The 20000-nt window shown below is 42.5% G+C and overlaps 1 protein-coding gene across 3 annotated transcripts in view; it reads left to right on the top strand.

Moving 5' to 3' along the window:
- pio (piopio) overlaps positions 1–20000 on the top strand; it is a 256035-nt gene that overhangs the window by 83488 nt on the left and 152547 nt on the right. The gene's annotated exons all lie outside the window — the stretch shown is intronic.

Genomic DNA, 20000 nt, shown 5'->3' with positions numbered 1-20000 from the left:
CATTGAGAGAGACATGAACACAAACATTGAGAGAGACATGAACACAAACATTGTGAGAGACATGAACACATTGGGAGAGACATGAACACAAATATTGAGAGAGACATGAACGCAAAAAATGTGAGAGACATGAACACAAACATTGAGAGACATGAACAAAAATATTGTGAGAGACATGAACAAAAACATTGTGAGAGACATGGACACAAACATTGAGAGAGACATGAACACAAACATTGAGAGAGACATGAACACAAACATTGAGAGAGACATGAACACAAACATTGTGAGAGACATGAACACAAACATTGAGAGAGACATGAACGCAAGCATTGTGATAGACATGAACACATTATGAGAGACATGAACACAAACGTTTAGAGACATGAACACAAACATTGAGAGAGACATGAACACAAACATTGAGAGAGACATGAACACAAACATTGAGAGAGACGTGAACACAAACATTGAGAGAGACATGAACACAAACATTGAGAGAGACATGAACACAAACATTGAGAGAGACATGAACACATTGTGAGAGACATGAACACAAACATTGTGAGAGACGTGAACACAAACATTGTGAGAGACATGAACACAAACATTGAGAGAGACATGAACACAAACATTGAGAGAGACATGAACACAAACATTGAAAGAGACATGAACACAAACATTGAGAGAGACATGAACACAAACATTGTGAGAGACATGAACACAAACATTGTGAGAGACATGAACACAAACATTGAGAGAGACATGAACGCAAGCATTGTGATAGACATGAACACATTATGAGAGACATGAACACAAACGTTTAGAGACATGAACACAAACATTGAGAGAGACATGAACACAAACATTGAGAGAGACATGAACACAAACATTGAGAGAGACATGAACACAAACATTGAGAGAGACATGAACACAAACATTGTGAGAGACATGAACACAAACATTGTGAGAGACATGAACACAAACATTGAGAGAGACGTGAACACAAACATTGAGAGAGACGTGAACACAAACATTGAGAGAGACATGAACACAAACATTGTGAGAGACATGAACACAAACATTGTGAGAGACATGAACACAAACATTGAGAGAGACGTGAACACAAACATTGAGAGAGACATGAACACAAACATTGTGAGAGACATGAACACAAACATTGTGAGAGACATGAACACAAACATTGAGAGAGACGTGAACACAAACATTGAGAGAGACATGAACACAAACATTGTGAGAGACATGAACACAAACATTGAGAGAGACATGAACACAAACATTGAGAGAGACATGAACACAAACATTGAGAGAGACATGAACACAAACATTGTGAGAGACATGAACACAAACATTGAGAGAGACATGAACACAAACATTGAGAGAGACATGAACACAAACATTGAGAGAGACATGAACACAAACATTGAGAGAGACGTGAACACAAACATTGAGAGAGACATGAACACAAACATTGTGAGAGACATGAACACAAACATTGAGAGAGACATGAACACAAACATTGTGAGAGACATGAACACAAGCATTGAGAGACATGAACACAAACATTGAGAGAGACATGAACACAAACATTGTGAGAGACATGAACACAAACATTGAGAGAGACATGAACACAAACATTGTGAGAGACATGAACACAAACATTGAGAGAGACGTGAACACAAACATTGAGAGAAACATGAACACAAACATTGTGAGAGACATGAACACAAACATTGTGAGAGACATGAACACAAACATTGTGAGAGACATGAACACAAACATTGAGAGACATGAACACAAACATTGAGAGAGACATGAACACAAACATTGAGAGAGACATGAACACAAACATTGAGAGAGACATGAACACAAACATTGAGAGAGACATGAACACAAACACTGAGAGAGACATGAACACAAACATTGTGAGAGACATGAACACAAACATTGTGAGAGACATGAACACAAACATTGAGAGACATGAACACAAACATTGAGAGAGACATGAACACAAACATTGAGAGAGACATGAACACAAACACTGAGAGAGACATGAACACAAACATTGAGAGAGACATGAACACAAACATTGAGAGAGACATGAACACAAACATTGAGAGAGACATGAACACAAACACTGAGAGAGACATGAACACAAACATTGAGAGAGACATGAACACAAACATTGAGAGAGACATGAACACAAACATTGAGAGAGACATGAACACAAACATTAAGAGAGACATGAACACAAACATTAAGAGAGACATGAACACAAACATTAAGAGAGACATGAACACAAACATTCAGCAGACATCTGTGCTAGAGCGGAGTAGAGTGATTTTTTGTTTTCATTTGACTTGCAGTTATAACGTTGAAGGCGATAATTTATATGAAAGAATTCCGGAGAACCGGTTTTCCGGACGTGAGTCTGAAGGTGGGAAGTCCATCTCGTGCAATTTTGAAAGCCTGACCGAGATGTCACGACTCTGTGAGTCATTGTTGCATCATGATGTCTGTGCCCTTCTGAACGCTCAGAAGAGGTGCCTTGGTGCCAGTGAGAGGCTCTTAATCCAAGGAGTTGGAGTTAACCCCCACCCTCCTCCTCCTTAGATTAAACCTGACTTCCTTCACTAATCAGGTGTTTTGTGGCCCTTAGGAGTTTAGTGCTTCCTTACAATAATGATAATAATAATTAACAATAGCAGTGCGCCTCTCTGGAAAAGGAATTAAAGAGAATGTTTTGTGATCTTGTCAACCAGCACAGTCAACCAGGTTTGTTCAACCAGCATAGTCAACCAGGTTTGTTCAACCAGCATAGTCAACCAGGTTTGTTCAACCAGCATAGTCAACCAGGTTTGTTCAACCAGCACAGTCAACCAGGTTTGTTCAACCAGCATAGTCAACCAGGTTTGTTCAACCAGCATAGTCAACCAGGTTTGTTCAACCAGCATAGTCAACCAGGTTTGTTCAACCAGCATAGTCAACCAGGTTTGTTCAACCAGCACAGTCAACCAGGTTTGTTCAACCAGCATAGTCAACCAGGTTTGTTCAACCAGCATAGTCAACCAGGTTTGTTCAACCAGCATAGTCAACCAGGTTTGTTCAACCAGCATAGTCAACCAGGTTTGTTCAACCAGCACAGTCAACCAGGTTTGTTCAACCAGCATAGTCAACCAGGTTTGTTCAACCAGCATAGTCAACCAGGTTTGTTCAACCAGCATAGTCAACCAGGTTTGTTCAACCAGCACAGTCAACCAGGTTTGTTCAACCAGCATAGTCAACCAGGTTTGTTCAACCAGCATAGTCAACCAGGTTTGTTCAACCAGTACAGTCAACCAGGTTTGTTCAACCAGCATAGTCAACCAGGTTTGTTCAACCAGCACAGTCAACCAGGTTTGTTCAACCAGCACAGTTAACCAGGTTTGTTCAACCAGCACAGTCAACCAGGTTTGTTCAACCAGCATAGTCAACCAGGTTTGTTCAACCAGCACAGTCAACCAGGTTTGTTCAACCAGCATAGTCAACCAGGTTTGTTCAACCAGCACAGTCAACCAGGTTTGTTCAACCAGCACAGTCAACCAGGTTTGTTCAAACAGCACAGTCAACCAGGTTTGTTCAACCAGCATAGTCAACCAGGTTTGTTCAACCAGCATAGTCAACCAGGTTTGTTCAACCAGCATAGTCAACCAGGTTTGTTCAACCAGCACAGTCAACCAGGTTTGTTCAACCAGCATGGTCAACCAGGTTTGTTCAATCAGCATAGTCAACCAGGTTTGTTCAACCAGCACAGTCAACCAGGTTTGTTCAACCAGCATAGTCAACCAGGTTTGTTCAACCAGCACAGTCAACCAGGTTTGTTCAACCAGCACAGTCAACCAGGTTTGTTCAACCAGCACAGTCAACCAGATTTGTTCAACCAGCACAGTCAACCAGGTTTGTTCAACCAGCATAGTCAACCAGGTTTGTTCAACCAGCACAGTCAACCAGGTTTGTTCAACCAGCATAGTCAACCAGGTTTGTTCAACCAGCACAGTCAACCAGGTTTGTTCAACCAGCACAGTTAACCATGTTTGTTCAACCAGCACAGTCAACCAGGTTTGTTCAACCAGCACAGTCAACCAGGTTTGTTCAACCAGCACAGTCAACCAGGTTTGTTCAATCAGCACAGTCAGCCAGGTTTGTTCAACCAGCACAGTCAACCAGGTTTGTTCAACCAGCACAGTCAACCAGGTTTGTTCAACCAGCACAGTCAACCAGGTTTGTTCAACCAGCACAGTCAACCAGATTTGTTCAACCAGCACAGTCAACCAGGTTTGTTCAACCAGCACAGTCAACCAGGTTTGTTCAACCAGCACAGTCAACCAGGTTTGTTCAACCAGCACAGTCAACCAGGTTTGTTCAACCAGCACAGTCAACCAGGTTTGTTCAACCAGCACAGTCAACCAGGTTTGTTCAACCAGCACAGTCAACCAGGTTTGTTCAACCAGTACAGTCAACCAGGTTTGTTCAACCAGCACAGTCAACCAGGTTTGTTCAACCAGCACAGTCAACCAGGTTTGTTCAACCAGTACAGTCAACCAGGTTTGTTCAACCAGCACAGTCAACCAGGTTTGTCCAACCAGCACAGTCAACCAGGTTTGTTCAACCAGCACAGTCAACCAGGTTTGTCCAACCAGCACAGTCAACCAGGTTTGTTCAACCAGCACAGTCAACCAGGTTTGTTCAACCAGCACAGTCAACCAGGTTTGTTCAACCAGCACAGTCAACGAGGTTTGTTCAACCAGCACAGTCAACCAGGTTTGTCCAACCAGCACAGTCAACCAGGTTTGTTCAACCAGCACAGTCAACCAGGCTTGTCCAACCAGCACAGTCAACCAGGTTTGTTCAACCAGCACAGTCAACCAGGTTTGTTCAACCAGCACAGTCAACCAGGTTTGTTCAACCAGCACAGTCAACGAGGTTTGTTCAACCAGCACAGTCAACCAGGTTTGTCCAACCAGCAGAGTCAACCAGGTTTGGTAACCCAACTTTGGCGAAGAACGACCAAGGTGGCGAATAAGAGCATAAAATATTTCTGGAGCAAACCTCGTGGCTGGCCGAACTGTGAGGTCAGAGCAGCCATGCTAAGTGTTCATAATGAAGCTGATAGACTAGCTTCATTGCCTGAAGTACAAGTAACAAGTTCTGGTTAATAGAACAGCTCTCTGTGTATATAAGTCTTGTAAGACGTCGTTTGTATTATACAATCTATCTGTAGTCTCCATGTTGATGATTGAATGTAAGTACATTGAAGAACGTTAGAAGTGACCCAGTTAATTCCACTCGTTAAGGTTTGTAATGAAATTAGGAGCCTGGAATTTGCATTTTCAAAGGCACACACACACACACACACACACACACATACACACACACACACACACACACACACACACACACACACACACACACACACACACACACACACACACACACACACATACATACACATACACACACACACACACACGCACGCACGCACGCACGCACGCACACACACACACACACACACACACACACACACACACACACACACACACACACACACATGAAGATTGGGGAAGGGCAAAGAAAACCGCTGACGGAGTACAGTCTAGGGCGCCAGAGACTACAAACCTCACTCAAGGAAAAGGATCTTGGGGTGAGTATAACACCAGGCACATCTCCTGAAGCGCACATCAACCAAATAACTGCTGCAGCATATGGGCGCCAAGCAAACCTCAGAACAGCATTCCGACATTTTAATAAGGAATCGTTCAGGACCCTGTACACCGTGTACGTTAGGCCCATATTGGAGTATGCGGCACCAGTTTGGAACCCACACCTAGCCAAGCACGTAAAGAAACTAGAGAAGGTGCAAAGGTTTGCAACAAAACTAGTTCCAGAGCTAAGAGGTATGTCCTATGAGGAGAGGTTAAGGGAAATCAACCTGACGACACTGGAGGACAGGAGAGATAAGGGGGAAATGATGATAACATACAAAATACTGAGAGGAATTGACAAGGTGGACGAAGACAGGATGTTCCAGAGACTGGACACAGCAACAAGGGGACACAGTTGGAAACTGAAGACACAGATGAATCACATGGATGTTAGGAAGTACTTCTTCAGCCACAGAGTATTCAGGAAGTGGAATAGTTTGGGAAGCGATGTAGTGGAAGCAGGATCCATACATAGCTTTAAGCAGAGGTATGATAAAGCTCATGGTTCAGGGGGAGTGACCTAGTAGCGACCAGTGAAGAGGCGGGGCCAGGAGCTTGGACTCGACCCCTGCAACCTCAACTAGGTGAGTACACACACACACACACACACACAGTCGCTTCTCAGCATCAGTGTTGGGGTCGCCCCGTTACACATCCCACCTGGTGCCCCCTTAACCCCGAGGGTACTTTGATGTATATATATGTGTGTGTGCGTATTTGGGCGTGGGATGATGGGTATAATAATCTGTTTCTAGTTGCAGTAATTCCATACACGGGTTTGACATTCTTTGTGATTGTAATAATAATGTAGTATAAGTAATAGACTTTATTCTTGTTGACGAATAACACACATGTGCAGTAGTTAAATAAATAATTTTGATTAGTTTTCAAATATATATATATATATATATATATATATATATATATATATATACATTATATATATATATATATATATATATATATATATATATATATATATATATATATATATATATATATATATATAATATTTATATATATATATATATATATATATATATATATATATATATATATATATATATATATATATTCCCTGAAAATGTGAGAAATCACAAGGTGTGTGTGTCCGTTCCTTTTTGCAAGTGCATTGCACAATGCAGTTATTGCTTGTTATACCCCACGAGCTCTCTGCGCTGCGCAACAACTGCAGCTTCTGCTCACACCATCTCGGCTAGTTTTTACCCATCGCGCGTGCCAAAGCAAAAACCAAGTAAAAGAGAAAAGAAAGCGAAAGAGAGAGTGGAGTCAGAAAGGGAAATAAACATGGTAAAGAGAGAGAGTGTGTGTATATGTATGTGTGTGTGTGTGTGTGTGTGTGTAGGCGGAGATGAAGAGGCTTCAGTTCGGCAAGTGTCACTTCCTGACCCCTCTCGCCACACTGGGAACATCACTCGCCACGTACCACTTACCTCCCTCCCGCTCTCTGCCCATCGTCTAGTAGCGACATATCTTCATTGACTCCTGTAACCTGTGGTATTACAGACATAAGTAATTTAGAGCTTATGTCATCCTCTAGTTAAGTCTCTAATGATCCACTCCTTGCAAGGTTTTGGCAACAACTTGCAAGCAGCAGCTAGAGCATTTAGAGCTAGTTTTAACACTCGCTGGACTCGGTTTTGAACACACAGTGTAGCTGGTGTTAAACACACATTGGAGCTCATTATACATCACCCTGATCATAAATGTAATATAGCGTAGAAAAGTGTATACTTCACCTTGTATTGCCTATAATTTTAAATCTAATGAAAAATAAGAAAAGAAATGTCGCGCTGTCTGTTTATTGACCTTCCAGTACAAATCGCAAGAGACACAGGAAACATAAATAATATGCAAATATAGAAGAAAGGTTATTTTGTGCCTCAATCTCTTCCTGACAGTAAGATTATCTTAACAGCACGGCGGGAGTGAGAGGAAAATAATCACTCTGTTTATATCAGGACAGACAGGACTTTCTAAAGCAGTTGTATGAATTGTATAAAATATTGATGTACCATTGCTATTGCGTGTTGAGAACGAATACAAATAGCCAGATTGATCAGGGTAGCTACTTGCTACCAGGGTAGCTTCTGCTGAAATGATCTACGCGGTTTTAGCGCTTCGTAAAAAAACACCACAAGCTACATGTCAAGTAAATTAGGAAAAAGAGTGAAGGTGTCTGAAGATCATTAACTCGGCAGCCACGCTTCTTAACTACTGGGAACCCCTGAGTTAGGTTTTACTGGCTCAATTTAGAGTGTCACAACGCCTCATCATATACACAGAACCTCATCTGAAGTCTACTAATGTGGAGTTAGAAACGTTCCCACGCTGGAGTGTAACAGGCGGTCGAGTTTGCAAGATAGATCAAGTGACTGGACGTGGAATGAAACGAAACACTTCGATGCTGTATGAGGGGAAACTTCACAAGATTAGACGATAACGCTTCGCCTGATTGACAACCTTTTTTTATCCATCGAAGCGTTTGTCACGTTTAAAACTTACGTTCTAAAGAACGTACTTCATATTAACAGCAATGAAAGCGTAAGAAAGCTTATGCTGATTATCCAGTTAGTGTGTAAACAAGGACAGTAAATTGTTTCACCGTGCAGCTTGAACATAATTAACCAGACACTAGACAGAATAGTATCTCCGGTGCCTAATTAATTAGTCACTAGACAGAACAGTACCTTCGGTGCCTAACTAGACATCAGGCAGAACAGTACTTCCGGTACCTAATTAACCAGTCACTAGGCAGAACAGTACTTTCGGTGCCCAGTTAACCAGACACTAGGCAGAACAGTACTTCCAGTGCCTAATTAACCAGGCATCAGGTAGAAGAGTACCTCTGGTGCCTAATTAACCAGACACCAGGTAGAAGAGTACCTCTGGTGCCTAATTAACCAGACACCAGGTAGAAGAGTACCTCTGGTGCCTAATTAACCAGACACCAGGTAGAAGAGTACCTCTGGTGCCTAATTAACAAGACACCAGGTAGAAGAGTACCTCTGGTGCCTAATTAACAAGACACCAGGTAGAAGAGTACCTCTGGTGCCTAATTAACAAGACGCCAGGTAGAAGAGTACCTCTGGTGCCTAATTAACAAGACACCAGGTAGAAGAGTACCTCTGGTGCCTAATTAACAAGACAGACACTAGGCAGAACATTAATGAATTATCATATTTTTAAACCATTTTGTTACACCTTCAGCAACGGAGTTGCCTTGACGCTGGTTAAGGTCTCTTGATCCAAGAAGTTGGAACTAATCTCTCTTGGATCAAGCTTCATTATCTCTCGTTTCTCAGGCTCTATACGACCCCCTTACGTGTTTAGTGCTTAATAATGAGAATAATAAAATTATCTGCTATCAGCGGGTAGTTCATCAACATTATAAAGATCCTAATTTGAATAGCCACGATTATTATTATTATTATTATTATTATTATTATTATTATTATTATTATTATTATTATTTAGCGCTTCGTTTTTGATGATTATTATTTAGTAGCAGTAGTAGTAATCGTATTATCATTCTCTCTCTCTCTCTCTCTCTCTCTCTCTCTCTCTCTCTCTCTCTCTCTCTCTCTCTCTCTCTCTCTCTCTCTCTTTCTCTCTTTCTCTCTCTCTTTCTCTTTCTGGTTAGGGGTAATACGTGCTTGGGTTTAAGAAATGAATGAATGAAGGAAGGAAGGAAGGAAGGGAAGACAGGAAGGCAGGTGCGGTTATTAACACGTGTTGCCTTAAGCAGGTGCTGGTGTCGTGGCTAAGCTCTGGCTACCCAGCAATTAACTTGACCATTACGGCGCAGGCGGCGCAGGAGGGTTGTTTCACCCCCATCAGGAATGGGAAAAAAATAATCACGCCGGCAGGAAGTACAAATGTTGTGCTATTAACTAGTCGCCACTTGATTGGGGTGAGCAGACTCTGTGATGGAGCCTGTAACTGCTTACTACACTGCTCGAATACATGTGAGAGTTAACGAGTAAGGAACAAAAAGGCACAATACCGTGACTGGAACAGTACGCAAATAACCCGCTCATGAGAGAGAGAAAGAGAGAGAGAGAGAGAGAGAGAGAGAGAGAGAGAGAGAGAGAAGCTTACGACGACGTTTAGGTCCGACCTGGACCATTTACAAAGTCACACTAAGACAAAAGAGTGAGGGAGCCAGTATATATAGGCGAGGAGTCCAGTCCCTGTTCTCCTCGCTTATATTGGCTCCATCACTCTTTTGTGTTAGTGTGACTTTGTAAATGGTCCAGTCGGACCGAAACGTCGTCGTAAGTCTCTCTCTCTCTCTCTCTCTCTCTCTCTCTCTCTCTCTCTCTCTCTCTCTCTCTCTCTCTCTCTCTCTCTCTCTCTCTCTCTCTCTCTCTCTCTCTCTCTCTCTCTCTCTCTCTCTCTCTCTCTCTCTCTGTCTCTGTCTCTGTCTCTCTCTCTCCTTCGTGCTGGTTATATGTGTATCAACATCAAAGGATTTTCTTTTATTTACTAATATGCCTGACCCCATTTTTTTTAACACAGACCGTCTCCCACCGAGGTAGAGTGACCTCCCAAAAGGAGAAAACACATTTATCGTCATTCATTCAATCGTTATCTTGCTAATTTGTATTCAAACGTTATATAGCTTTTTTTTTTAAATAAGCTAAGTTAAGTCAGGTCAAATTAAGTTAGGTAAATTTAGATTAGGTTCACAGATCAGAGCTTGAGAGATGATCACTGCTGCTGAACTACTGCTACTCAGTGTTCACAGCGCTGATCATCAACGCAGCAATTACTGCAACTGTGTTACAAGCCCGGGTGTTCATCTCTAAGATTATAGTTTATAAAGGCAAAAGCGGCCGTCACTCTCTGAGAGTGGAGAGGAACCTCCTTAAGTCTGTGTATGCGTGGTGTGATTGTGGTGATCCAGCAGCGTAAGTGTTGCTTGTAGGAACCATCCTGGCTCACTCATCTGCCAACTCCCTCTCCTCCCCCTTCACTGAGTCCGTCTTCCTATGCATCACAGAGAATGAACTGCTTGTTTACGAGCGAGAGAAGTGCTGCTAAGTAGCTGTTGTCGCTGTGGCGCTTCTGGTTTTGACTTCTCTTATTGGAGTATAAGGAAAGAAATTGATGTTATTGATGTGTGACGATATGGGAGACAGTGACAACAGCTCTCTAGCACAGCGGTAAAGCTGTGTTCACCCACAGTGAGCAGGCAGCATCATACTTAGCGTGACAAAAACCATGTTTGAGGTACTGATTACCTATCAAGAGTGACGGACTAATTACGTCAAAACTATACCCAAAGGAAAAGAGGAAAGAGTAAAGGAGAAGAGGGAGAAGGGTAAAAGAGAATCAGGTTAAGTCGTGGGTGTTCTGAAGTTTGGAGGATTTTACAATGTAATGGGAAAGGAAGGCATCTACAGAGACAAAGCCACAAGGAAAGTTGTGTATAAGGAAGGATTCAACCAAACGTCGGCTGTGAAAGTTGGAAGTAGGGTAGACAGTTTTAGCAGAAGACTTAAGAACATAAGAATGGAGGAACACTGCAGCAGGCCTGTTGGTCCATACTAGGCAGGTCCTTTACAATCCATCCCACTAACAAAATATTTGCCCAACCCAATTTTCAATGCTACCCAAGAAATAAGTTTTGATGATTCTATTTGCTCATTACGCAAGTCTCACTCAAATTCAACCCCTCTCACTCATGTATTTATCTAACCTAAATTTAAAACTACCCAACGTTTTAGCTTCAATAACCCTACTAGGCAGACTGTTCCACTCATCAACTACCCTATTCCCAAACCAATACTTTCCTATGTCCTTTCGAAATCTAAACTTATCTAATTTGAATCCATTATTGCGGGTTCTTTCTTAAAGTGATATCCTCAAAACCTTATTTATATCCCCTTTGTTAATACCCATCTTCCACTTATACACTTCGATCATGTCTCCCCTCATTCTTCGCCTTACAAGTGAATGTAGTTTAAGAGTCTTCAATCGTTCTTCGTACGGAAGATTTCTAATGCTATGTATTAATTTTGTCATTCTACGCTGGATATTTTCTAGCGAATTTATATCCATTTTGTAATATGGAGACCAGAACTGAGCTGCATAATCTAATTGAGGCCTTACTGATGATGTATAAAACTGTAAAATAACCGCTGAGTGGTGACGTGTACTTAGCTCTGGTGCGGTAGTGGTGACGTGTACTTAGCTCACAGTGGTGACGTGTACTTAGCTCTGTGAAGACGTGTTTGTGTGCTCTCTGTGAATCTGAACCAGGATGCCCTCTCTTGAGCAGCTTTACCAGCAGCTGAGAGAAGAACTCAGAGTTGCTAAACTGGAGATACGGCGATTAACGGAGGAGAACAAGAGGATTCGTAGTAATCCTCCTGTTGTGAGTCCCCAGGTTAAGAGGGGAGCTTGGTCAGTGGTCGGGCAACATGGAACCAAGCTGAAGATTAAGAAAACGGTTGGAGAGGCAGAAACAACGAGAAACCAGAAGACTGCCGTGGAAACTTCCAACTCATTCTCGGTGCTACCTGACGAATGTGAGTGTTCTACTGGGAATGCCACAACGAGCACCAAGGAAGCATTGGCAGACGTGAGTGAGACATCCCTAGAAACCCCAACGAAGACCATCGAGAACGTCATGACGAATTCTACAAGTGGTGTAATGCTACCTGGCGAATGTGAGTCAACTACTCGGAGCATCACTACGGACGACGCCAAGGAAGGTAAAAACATTGTTGTTGTTGGGGATAGCCAGATTAGGTACATGGATAGGGCATTCTGTTTGAAGGATAGGAGTAGGAGGCAGAGAGTGTGTTTTCCTGGGGCTGGGATGAAGGATATTGTTAGCCGTCTGGATGACATCATGAGAGGTAATGGGAGCAATCCTATTATCTGTCTCAGTGCTGGAGGCAACGATGTTGGCAGACGTAGGAGTGAGGACCTGATTAGCAGGTATAGGTCAGCAATAGAGATAATTAGGAAGAAGGGTGGGAAACCTGTCATATGTGGCATTTTGCCAAGGAGAGGAGTTGGAAATGAATGGTTGTCCAGAGCAATTGGTGTCAATTGCTGGCTGGACAAATACTGTAAGGAAAATGCGGTAACATTCATTGACAACTGGGACCTCTTCTATGGCAGAAATGACATGTATGCCAGGGATGGTGTTCACTTGTCTAGGTGTGGGGTGGGAGCACTGGCCAACGCAGTGGAGGGAGCTGTTAGGTCTTTAAACTAGGAATAGTTAGTGGTATGGGTTTTGGCGGGAAAACTGTGAAGTCGCAGGGTAGTAACATGAGTACTAGGAGAACTAGTAATAGGCAAAATGAGGAGGATATTGGAAAGCCAGTGGCACTAATTGACAATGACAGTAATAGGTTTAGTGGAATAACAGAAAGGAGCAGGAAGGGTAAAGAGATAGGAGGGTCATTAAATATTTATTACACAAATAGTCGCAGTGCTAGGAATAAGATGGACGAGTTGAGACTAGTTGCTAGTGCAGGTAACATAGATGTATTTGCCATTACTGAGACGTGGTTTAATTCAAAAAGTCGGGACATGCCTGCAGAATGTCACATTCAGGGTTTTAAATTGTTCCAAGTAGATAGAAGTATCGGGAAGGGGGGTGGGGTGGCATTGTATGTCCGAGATCGCTTGAACTGTTGCATAAAAACGGGTATTAAGTCTGAAGTAACACATACAGAGTCTGTTTGGATAGAATTTTCAGAGGGGCATGAAAAATTAATTTTAGGTGTGATATACCGTCCCCCAAATTTAGATAGGGACCAGGGGAGACTACTATGGGAGGAAATTGTTAGGGCCACAAGGCACGATAATGTAGTAATTCTAGGAGACTTTAACTTTAGTCATATTGATTGGAATTTCTTGACTGGGAATTTAGAATCATACGATTTCTTAGAAGTAGTTCAGGATTGTTTTTTGAAGCAGTTTGTGACAGAACCTACAAGGGGTAATAACCTGCTTGACTTAGTTCTGGCAAACAATGAATCCCTTGTTAATAATTTAGAAGTCTCAGAGGAACTGGGTGCTAGCGACCACAAATCAATTACATGTAGAATTGAATGGAAGTATGATAGTAGGGATAACTCAGTAACAGTCCCAGATTTTCGCTTAGCAGATTACGATGGGCTTAGAGAACACTTATCATCTGTTGACTGGGGTAACGAAGAGAGCTATCAATATGACAGTTTTCTGAACACAATACATGCTGCTCAAAGAACGTTTATCCCTTATAAGGAAATTAGATCAAATAGAAATGACCCAAAATGGATGAATAATAGGCTGAAATATCTACTAGGGCATAAGAAAGGAATTTATAGGCATATCAAAAGAGGCGAGGGTCATCTTATGAATCAGTATATTGACATTAAGAGGGACATTAAAAAGGGGATAAGAAAAGCTAAAAGGGACTATGAAATTAAAGTTGCTAGGGATTCTAAAACTAACCCAAAAAGTTTTTTCCAGGTCTATAGAACAAAAGTCAGAGATAAGATAGGTCCCCTTAAAAATAACTATGGGCATCTTACTGACAAAGAGAATGAAATGTGCTCGATTTTAAATAATTATTTTCTCTCGGTTTTTACACAGGAAGACACTAATAATATTCCGGTAATTAATTTTTATAGTGGATCAGAAGAAGATAAATTATGTAACATCACAGTCACTAGTGAAATGGTTGTGAAGCAGATAGACAGACTGAAGCAAAATAAGTCACCGGGTCCTGATGAGGTTTTTTCAAGGGTTCTAAAGGAATGCAAAATGGAAGTCTGTGAACCATTAACTAATATTTTTAATTTATCTCTTCAAACAGGTGCAGTGTCTGATATGTGGAAGATGGCTAATGTAATTCCTATTTTTAAAACAGGGGACAAGTCGTTACCGTCAAATTACCGCCCAATAAGCCTGACCTCAATTGTAGGCAAATTACTAGAGTCAATTATAGCTGAGATTATAAGAAGCCATCTCGATAAGCATAGCTTGATTAATGATACTCAGCATGGATTCACAAGAGGCCGGTCTTGTCTAACTAATTTATTAACTTTCTTCAGTAAAGCTTTTGAGGCTGTTGACCACGATAAAGAATTTGATATTATTTACTTAGATTTTAGTAAGGCATTTGATAGAGTTCCGCACCAAAGACTGTTGAAGAAAGTAGCAGCTCATGGCATTGGGGGAAGGGTGCTCTCGTGGATCGAATCATGGCTCACAGACAGGAAGCAAAGAGTGTCCATAAATGGGGTTAAATCCGAGTGGGGATCAGTAACAAGTGGCGTTCCACAGGGATCAGTCTTGGGCCCGTTGTTGTTTATAATATATATCAATGATCTTGATGAAGGAATTACTAGTGATATGAGCAAATTCGCCGATGACACGAAGATAGGTAGGATAATTGATTCAAACGTAGATGTTAGGGAACTTCAGGAGGATTTAGACAAACTCTACTCTTGGTCAGAAAAGTGGCAGATGCAGTTCAATGTAGATAAATGCAAGGTTCTGAAGCTCGGGAGTGTCCATAACCCTAGCACTTATAAGTTAAATAATGTAGAACTTAACCATACAGATTGCGAAAAGGACTTGGGGGTTATGGTAAGCAGCAACCTTAAACCAAGACAGCAATGCCTAAGCGTACGTAATAAGGCAAATAGATTACTGGGATTTATATCAAGAAGTGTAAGCAACAGAAGTCCAGAGGTCATACTGCAGCTTTATACATCATTAGTAAGGCCTCACCTAGATTATGCAGCTCAATTCTGGTCTCCATATTACAGAATGGACATAAATTCGTTAGAAAACATTCAGCGTAGGATGACTAAATTAATACATAGCATTAGAAATCTTCCTTATGAAGAAAGATTGAAGACTCTTAAGTTACATTCACTTGTTAGACGAAGAATGAGGGGAGACCTGATCGAAGTGTATAAGTGGAAGATAGGTATTAATAAAGGGGATATTAACAAGGTCTTGAGGATATCTCTCCAAGAGAGAACCCGCAGTAATGGATTTAAATTAGATAAGTTTAGATTTAGAAAGGACATAGGAAAGTATTGGTTTGGAAATAGGGTAGTAGATGAGTGGAACAGTCTACCTAGTTGGGTTATTGAGGCTAGGACTTTGGGTAGTTTCAAATTTAGGTTGGATAAATACATGAGTGGGATGGGTTGGATTTGAGTGGGACTTGCACATCAGAGCTTATTTCTTGGGTAGCATTGAAAATTGGGTAGGTCAAATGTTTGTTAGTGGGATGAATTGTAAAGGACCTGCCTAGTATGGGCCAACAGGCCTGCTGCAGTGTTCCTCCTTTCTTATGTTCTTATGTTCTTATGTTCGAAAAGTAAATTTGATGTCTTAGTGTGACTTTGTAAATGGTCCAAGTCGGACCGAAACGTTGTCGTAAGCTCCTCTCTTCTATGTGCGGGTTATTTGTGTGCTGTTCTGAAGTTACATATAAGCTTTTATAAGTTTAACTTTCCTAAAAGTAGGGCGGGTTGGACTGTAGGGCTAAGAACAATATTTGTAATTCATTCATAGCTCTGGGCTCACTACCGCACACCCATATAGGTAGACAATGAATAGACCGACGAGTGGTAATTGTGGGCGAAACGTCGCAAAATTATTATTTCTTTTCCATGTTTGACGTCGTTGAATTCTGACATTTTTGACTGAATTTATGTGCCTAGCTTTGCTTAAGTTTTAGGAACGGACTTGATCTGAATTGGAAACAAGACTAGTGGGAGTAGACCATATTGGAGTTGCCAGACGTTAAGGATTGATTAAGCGAGTGTTATTCTTGTCTGTGTATTGGTTAAGCGAGTGTTATTCTTGTGTTTGTCATGGTAATGATCGCATGAGTGTGCGTATGTATACCTGCACATAACACTACCCAAACTCATGGACAACATCCAGTCCTCTAACTCGTGGGTAGATGCTGCAGTGGTAGTGATGATGAGAGCTATTAAAAAAGTCCTACCTCAATCCTCCTGTCCTGTGTCACATCCTCCCAGGGTCCCAGGGTCCCAGGGTCCCAGGGTCCCAGGGTCCCAGGGTCCCAGGGTCCCAGGGTCCCAGGGTTCCAGGGTACAATACTGCTTCTAAGGAAGCACTTTACCCATTCCCTATACATTCACCTGTCACGGTAGAATAACGTATTTCTTTTCTTACAGGTGAGTTGGGGGACTGAGTGCCCGCTGGACGACCTTACAGATAAGTTGTCTTCTCGTACTGCGCTACACTAAGCTGATAATTTATTTCTCCGATATAGATTATGGACTGCTTAAATTAGGGAGCGAGTATGCACATACGTACGTACGCACAGACATACAGACAAACACACACACACACACACACACACACACACACACACACACACACACACACACACACACACACACACACACACACACACACACACACACACACACACACACACACACACACACACACACACACACACACAGAACTGGCAGGGAAGCCAGTTAATGAGATGATGGAATATGTAGCAACAATGTGCAAGGAGGCTGAGGAGAGGCTTGTACCCAAGGGTAACAGGAATAATGAAAAAACCAGGATGAGCCCATGGTTCACCCAAAGGTGCAGGGAGGCAAAAACCAAGTGTGCTAGGGAATGGAAGAAATATAGAAGGCAAAGGACCCAGGAGAATAAGGAGAGCAGTCGTAGAGCCAGAAATGAATATGCACAGATAAGAAGGGAGGCCCAACGACAATATGAAAACGACATACAAGCGAAAGCCAAATCTGACCCGAAGCTGTTATACAGCCACATCAGGAGGAAAACAACAGTCAAGGACCAGGTAATCAGGCTAAGGAAGGAAGGAGGAGAGACAACAAGAAATGACCGTGAAGTATGTGAGGAACTCAACAAGAGATTTAAAGAAGTGTTCACAGAGGAGACAGAAGGGGCTCCAAAAAGACGAAGAGGTGGGGCACACCACCAAGTGCTGGGCACAGTACACACAACCAAGGAAGAAGTGAAGAGGCTTCTGAGTGAGCTAGATACCTCAAAGGCAATGGGGCCGGATAACATCTCTCCATGGGTCCTGAGAGAGGGAGCAGAGGCGCTATGTGTACCCCTAACAACAATATTCAATACATCTATCGAAACAGGGAGATTGCCTGAGGCATGGAAGACAGCAAATGTGGTCCCAATCTTTAAAAAAGGAGACAAACGTGAAGCACTAAACTACAGACCAGTGTCACTGACATGTATAGTATGCAAAGTCATGGAGAAGATTATCAGGAGAAGAGTGGTGGAACACCTAGAAAGGAATGATCTCATCAACAGCAGCCAACATGGTTTCAGGGTTGGGAAATCCTGTGTCACAAACCTACTGGAGTTCTATGGCGTGACAGCAGTAAGACAAGAGAGAGAGGGGTGGGTGGATTGCATTTTCTTGGACTGCAAGAAGGCGTTTGACACAGTTCCACACAAGAGATTAGTACAAAAACTGGAGGACCAAGCAGGGATAACAGGGAAGGCACTACAATGGATCAGGGAATACTTGTCAGGAAGACAGCAGCGAGTCATGGTATGTGGCGAGGTGTCAGGAGGGTGGGCACCTGTGACCAGCGGGGTCCCACAGGGGTCAGTCCTAGGACCAGTGCTGTTTCTGGTATTTGTGAACGACATGACGGAAGGAATAGACTCCGAAGTGTCCCTGTTTGCAGATGACGTGAAGTTGATGAGAAGAATTCATTCGATCGAAGACCAGGCAGAACTACAAAGGGATCTGGACAGGCTGCAGACCTGGTCCAGCAATTGGCTCCTGAAGTTCAACCCCACCAAGAGCAAAGTCATGAAGATTGGGGATGGGCAAAGAAGACCGCAGACGGAGTACAGTCTAGGGGCCAGAGACTACAAACCTCACTCAAGGAAAAGATCTTAGGGGTGAGTATAACACCAGGCACATCTCCTGAAGCGCACATCAACCAAATAACGGCTGCAGCATATGGGCGCCTAGGCAAAGAAACTTCAGAACAAGCATTCCGACATCTTAATAAGGAATCGTTCAGGACCCTGTACACCGTGCGTACGTTAGGCTCATATTGGAGTATGCGGCACCAGTTTGGAACCCACCCACCTATCCAAGCACGTAAAGAAACTAGAGAAAGTGCAAAGGTTTGCAACAAGACTAGTTCCAGAGCCAAGAGGTATGTCCTATGAGGAGAGGTTAAGGGAAATCAACCTGACGACACTGGAGGACAGGAGAGATAGGGGGGACATGATAACGACATACAAAATACTGAGAGGAATTGACAAGGTGAACAAAGACAGGATGTTCCAGAGATGGGACACAGCAACAAGGGGACACAGTTGGAAGTTGAAGACACAGATGAATCACAGGGATGTTAGGAGGTATTTCTTCAGCCACAGACTAATCAGGAAGTGGAATAGTTTGGGAAGCGATGTAGTGGAGGCAGGATCCATACATAGCTTTAAGCAGAGGTATGACAAAGCTCATGGTTCAGGGGGAGTGACCTAGTAGCGACCAGTGAAGAGGCGGGGCCAGGAGCTAGGACTCGACCCCTGCAACCTCAACTAGGTGAGTACACACACACACACACACATACACATACACACACACACACACACACACACACACACACACACACACACACACACACACACAGCGTAGTGTAGTGGGATCAAGCGCCAGGCTCAGAATCTTAGTGCTTTTAGGGCGTGTTTTGCAGCTAGAAGCAACCAGTGTTAGTGACAACGTCAATGAACAACCCTACAAGTGATAACCAATGTATTAGCAAAAATAAATAAAGTAAAGGCGAGAAAGCCTGAAATTATACAACAAAATTTCAAAGTGCCAGTTCGTTGAGGCCTAGTTGGCACCTGTTGCCACATTGTTACACATATACAAAGTACAAAGCGAGTGACTAAAGAAAAGAAAAGCCAAATAGAATTAAGAGAGGGTGGCTAACGACAAAATGTGATGTAGCACACAGCGTGAACAAGCTAGCCAGAAAGGGGATAATATATATATACACATTCAATACATAAATATAAGCAGAGGTGGTGGCAGCAGTAGGCCTGAGGGATGCGCGCCGCCATAACAGGATTGGAGGTGTCATCACAAATAAGTAGTGTACTTACCAAAGTGAAGTGTAAATTATAAAAGTAGCAGTATACAAGTGATAAGTGTGGTAAATGAGGACTCAAAGGGCAAGCGAGATA

This window comes from Cherax quadricarinatus, chromosome 25 (assembly GCF_038502225.1).
Source record: "Cherax quadricarinatus isolate ZL_2023a chromosome 25, ASM3850222v1, whole genome shotgun sequence".
NCBI lineage: Eukaryota > Metazoa > Arthropoda > Malacostraca > Decapoda > Parastacidae > Cherax > Cherax quadricarinatus.
Note: the sequence above shows the minus strand (reverse complement) of the source record. Positions and strands in the feature narration are given on the sequence as shown.